This window comes from Lampetra planeri, chromosome 4, assembly GCF_965212315.1.
Source record: "Lampetra planeri chromosome 4, kcLamPlan1.2.h2, whole genome shotgun sequence".
Classification (NCBI taxonomy): Eukaryota; Metazoa; Chordata; class Hyperoartia; order Petromyzontiformes; family Petromyzontidae; genus Lampetra; species Lampetra planeri.
Genome location: NC_136110.1, coordinates 30775478 through 30781676, shown reverse-complemented (window position 1 = coordinate 30781676; position 6199 = coordinate 30775478).

Genomic DNA, 6199 nt, shown 5'->3' with positions numbered 1-6199 from the left:
CACGTGGAAGAGTAGACGAAATACAGTACCCTCTAGAGCTCCCTCTCTTGGAGACCTCTTCCGACAGAAACTGCAAGGCTGCACCTTTGATCTTGGAGCCCAATCAGTGCATTCACTCCTAAAGTTCCACCGGAAATGGTTACCGGTTACCAATAATAATGGAATCTGCAAACGGTTATCGGTTGTAGTTTTACGACCCTGGCTTACGAACTTTAGTCTCGGCCACGTGGGATAAGCAGTGTGCGTTTTGGTGATGCCAGAGTAGAGGGTTATAGCCACCAGAAGTTTCACTGAGTTTCGCTCTCGATGTTTCTCCATCGCTTATTTACCACTGTTGTCGTGGCTCAGAAGGCATTTCAAGGATGTGCTTGCTACAATACATGAATTAAGTGCCAATTTTCGGGCAATCTTTTAGAGAGTTTTTATTAATACGTAGAACCAAATAATTATATTATTTATCCAAGAAAGTCCTACCGTTTTGTGCCATTTATTTAACCAGGACAGTATCTCAATGCTTTTCAAATACATGACATTATGGTTAATTTATCCAGGAGAGTATCTCAATGCTTTTGAAATATATGACATTATGGTTCTTTTATCCAGGACATTATCTCATAATGCTTTTCAAATATATGACTTTATGGTTCAGAAACATGGCCATTAAAAGATAAAGGCACAAGCACTGTCCTGTGCAAAGAACCATGGGCAGACACAGGTATGGAATTTCACCGAAACCGAAAAAGGAACTTCACGCATTCCATAACACACGCAGAGTAATGACATCATCATAATTCTATTAAGAAAAGTATGTGGCTTGGGCAGGTAATATCGTTAGAATGGATGATGGCTGATGGTCAGGAATAATACCGCAGTGGCAGCCAAGGGAGCAAACGCGCCTGAGAGAATGTCCACTAAAGAGAGATGGAGTTGTGAAATTGGCCGTTTAGGCGGAACATTGGATGGTGGCGACTTAGAGAGACCTCCATCCATCCCGCAGTGGATTGGCAATGGCTAATATTGATTAATTATCCAGGAAAGCCTCAGTGAGTATCCAGACTTTCTCAAGAGGGGGTCCACATAAAAATATTTGGCCAATATTTTTCGAATATTTTGCATGCGGGAGGTAACCGGAGTGCGTTGAGAAATCTCACCGCACATTCTAGGGGGAGGGGAGAAAAAAATGAAACGAGACAGTGCTGTAAAAGTAGGATAGAAAACATTTTAATCAGTACAAATGAAACTGTAAAAACGAGACAAAAAACGATGGATTCTGGAGTTGAATCGCCGAGGGGTAAATGTTTTAAGTTCTACTGCTGATCCAACATGAGCTAAAACCTAATCCCATGCGTAGGAAATGAGAATGTTTACCGTAGTCTGAATTTAAGATTTATGACGACTATGATCGACTAGTTATCGTCAAAATGTCTCACTTAAAGGCTGATTTGTCTCAAATCGTCATGAATGTACGTGTACCGAAAATTAAGAGATAGCTTCCCTCATCACCATCATAATTGGCCTGAATCTATACACTGCGCCCACAAACCATCACCATCTCTCCAGGGTCTAATGATGCTACAATGTAGCTCCTGTCCACGTGATAATTTCATTACTCCGTGGTGAACTTTCTCTCGAGTCTGTTCCCTCCTTGGGCTACCACTCCTTTATTTGTCTCAATCACCGATGGTCGTCATCCCTTCAATCAATGTGTCCTGCCCACTTTTTTTTTTATATATGTTTCTGATCCATTTGTCACAGCAGGTAATATCCACTGATGAAAAACTATTGATGTACCGAAAAAAAGGAAAGACACTAATATTTGTTATAAGATAACAAACCACGAAACACACTGTAACACTCCAATGAAAGACAATGTTAGTCTCATTTCCTTCGGAATGATGTGTGGGTTTGAGGAGGGGGAAATAGCGGGTTCATGTGACTCTCGCTTTTACCCGTGACGATCTCATTACTCCCACATGTGACCTACATGTACTCAAATCTTATTGAAGGATAGAGTATTATGATTTTGAGGGCAAGCCCATAATACCAAAGGCCTAAAAGTGGAATGATTGCCTTGACCATTCAGAAAAAAAAACATGACCGTAAATAAGAAACCAAAAGCGTCAGTAACCCAATTCACAAAAAAACATATTTGGCAGATGTAAAATACAACCAATATAGTACGTTGCATATCCCGACCATCACAGTGTTGGTGTGCGGTGCTTTTTCTGCAATATTTTGCTCTTTTCTTGGATTTTCTGTTTGCACATAGTCACTTTAAGATGTTTTCTTGTTCATGTTTTTGTTTTTTGTTTGTTGCGGTTGCACCCGATTCAAGAGCCAAATGGCTCACAGGGCTATACCTAATAAATGAACTTGAACATAACCACTGACCAATTAACCGTCCACACCCAGTGAGTATTTGTGCACGGCACGAATTGTTATTTTCTACAGACGTGCACGTATCCGACCTTTTCACATTTCCACCTACACCTTAATCTCCAGTGGAGTCAAATATACAACGTACTGTATATAGCATACACATAGCTGTGAACCCATACGGTTTACCCCGTATTCTTGTACAGGGAACTTGAGTTTTCAGGTCCATACGGCGTACAGCCTTTTCAATACGGGCAGAAAGACTGCTGTCGATTTGTTTGTGTTTCTCCCTTGTGATGGGACTTTGTAGGATGAACGTTGAGATTTATAAGGACACGGGGTGACCAATAAGGTCTGAATTGGTCTGTAATAATGTAGGGCACTTATGACGGATTGACAGGTATGCATACAATTAAGCAACATACAGTATCTAAACACAGATCATCATCGGGCATGATCGAAGGTCTTCCCAAGCTGTTACCGTCTCTATCGGTCTGGTGATGCTACAATTGATCGAGCTCCCGTACACGTGGTGACTTTATTGCTGCGTCTGCACAAGGCGACGTCTTTGTAACTCTCTCAATCGCGATGTTTCCTGCACGAACCCACTTATTTTCCTTCACGGCCAATATAACGTCTCTCCAGCTTGCGTCTTTTCCAGTGCCGGCCCGAGCCTCTTGGGGGCCCTAAGCAGAATTTGATTTGGGGGCCCCCCTCCCACCACGCAGACTCATCTGTGCTAGAAGATTATTGACACAAATGTCACACTATAATGTTATAGCGAATATTATAAACGAATACAGTGAGGTTATGTATTAATAAAAAATAAAAACAACACTTAAAATACTTCACTCTTTTATTAAAACTTCTGAATACAAACGGTCACAAAAAACATATTAAATAAATTATTTGCAAATGTGCATTAAATGTGCAATCTTTTAAATAAAACCAAAATAGACAAACATTAATCTAATCAAAAATAGAATGTTACAAAAAAAAAGATACTTAAATAATGAAAGCAAACATAAGAACAGCAAGGGTTCAACAATGTCAACTGTACAACAATGACCTCAAAATCGTTCCTTCCTAGCTTGTCGACAGAATTTTCTTGTCTTGAATCATTTATTCATTCATTCATTAATTCATTTATATCACTTGTTTAAGTTATTTAATTGTAAAAAAAAAACGATTCGGGGGCCCCCTGGTGGCCAGGGGGCCCCAAGCAGCCGCTTAGTTCGCTTATGCCTCGGGCCGGCCCTGGTCTTTTCTAACACACACAATAACTCGATTACTCTTCCCCTTGGTGTCATTTCAAGTGTGCACCTCCCCACGATTCATTGCAGCCTAGTCAGCTTTCGATACATTTCTGACCTATATGTCGTAGCAGGTATAAACTTCGCACAGGATGTTGATTTTTGCTCTTACATCAGTTTCCACAAAAGCATTCCAATCTGGTTTCGTTCACCTCTTTATTTCATAATTTTGATCCTGGTCAGCCTTCAATAACTTCCCAATGTATACCAATTGGAGGCACGCAACTTGAAAACAAACAGCTAAATGACCACGCATTAACAAGCCAAGTAATAGCCTCTATTAAAGAAAACAACAAAAATGTGCTTGACGTCGAGGTCATATAAAACTACAATCTTTGTTGAAAAGGGAACCGATTTCTGCGGATTGCTTCGTGAATATCCACGAGGAGACGACTCGCCCTGTTCGCTGACGTCACTGACGCATGCGTCACGTGGTCTTTCCGCCGCGGCATGACTCGGCTGTTTGTGGCAGTGACGTCATGCACAGCGATGGCATCACAGGCCCCCCACAACCTGCTTCATCTCATTTGCCTGCTTCGGAGCCTTTCACTCAAAGCCGTAGCCATGGAATCAACATTGGGGGGACCAAATCTTCCAGGGGGTCTGGGCCCCCCCCCCCAGAAAAAAAAAAAATCTAAATTTGCCTAAAATATCAAAAGTTCACTAACACACAGGATGGACTTTTTATTTATTTTTTACAATAATGTCTAATAGTGTATTGTATTACGCTGCTGTTTTTTTTCTTTTTTACCTTTTATTGTTTCATTTTATGTAATATCAGATATTAGGGATCAATAAAGTACAATCATAACCACAATAATATAAACAGAAATATATTTTATTGAGCATATTGGGGGGGGGTGTGTCCCCCCCCAATATATATATTATAGTTACGGCCTTGCTTTCGCTCAATTGCGACATCAACATTCGCCGGTTGTACACAATGCCACGAGTGACTGAGCATTCCTTTGACGTACCCTGTTTACACATTCGTCCAATAACGCTGCTTTACCAGGCGACGTTTTGGGCAATGGCCCTTCATAGCACTTGAATAGAGACGGCAGAGGGATACAGTGCATAAGTGTTGGAGACTGCACTTAAAATAATGGGGCCTCATAAAATTACGTAAAAAATGTCTCCTAATCAATTTTTTTTATTGATATGAATATTTACCTATTTGTAACTCTTTGTGTAAAATACAGACCCTTATTTTTTCCAGACGAAGAAAGAAGAAAATGTTTACAAGTTGGTCGACATTGCAAGCTGCAAACCCTGCTGCCAGGACTGTTACCACGCTGTAACCTCATGCAACACTTTGCAGTAATTTCCTTCTGCAATAGGATGATTGATGCAAGATAGCATCATTACCCATAACTGATGATTAATCGGAGAAGACGAGAAAATATGGTCTTAAACTCTGAGTTTTACACCACTTGTTCAAACCAGTGTGCATTTTTTTAAACCAAATCATTAACGATAATGTTCACCAACAATGGCGCCTCATAAAATTCCATTAAAAATGTCTCATAATCATTTTTTTAAATTGAAATGAATATTTACCTATTTGTAGCTATTTGTGTTTGCTAGTTGAACACGCAGGCTTTCGCGACCAATATCCAGAACAGAGGTTTACGCGACGTTAACCAAAAAACCTCTATTATGGATAAATGTTTATTGTTGGTGGATGAACATAAACCACAGACCAAGCTTCACTCAACTTCCACGTGTTTTTAGTCGGATAAAAAAAATGCTGACTAATTTAACACCGATTGAAAGACGTGTTTAGGTGGCGACAGCTGCTGGTCTGTTCATGTTGCCGTTACCATTGACAGACGTCACATGACCATGACTTTGCAAAAAAATATATTGTTCTTTCCAAATCACGGCGCTGTTATATATGGCACCTCGTGTGCCCCGCCTACAGGATACATGACAAAGCATTCCTTTCAGGCAACCTGAACTACGTCGGTCTCAACGAGTGGCAGCTTGCAACAGCGGTGATTAATGGGCTATAAATAAGGGCACCCTGAGGGCAAGGAATGTTTAAAACTTCCACCCGAAGGTTGCATGCAACGTTGTTATGACATACATTTAAAGGCTTATGCCGACGTGTAAATGCTTAGTACACTGTACTTGCAATTCCAGAGGTTGACGATTCTATTTAATGTACAGTGTTATACTGGTAGGAACCTCCTGGTTACACCAGCCCACAGGGGATTATTGTGTCCGTCCATCCGTCGTGCAGGGATGGGCTGGGTGGGGAGGGGCTGGGTGGGGAGGGGAGGGTGGGGAGGGGCTGGGTGGGGAGGGTGGGGAGGGGCTGGGTGGGGAGTATGGGGCTGGGCTGGGTGGGGAGGGTGGGGAGGGACTGGGTGGGGAGGGGCTGGGTGGAGAGGGTGAGGCTGGGCTGGGTGGGGAGGGTGGGGCTGGGTGGGGGATGGGAGGGGTGGGGCTGGGTGGGGAGGGGTTAGTCACCCCGTGGTGCCCTTATAAAACTCAACGTTTAACCT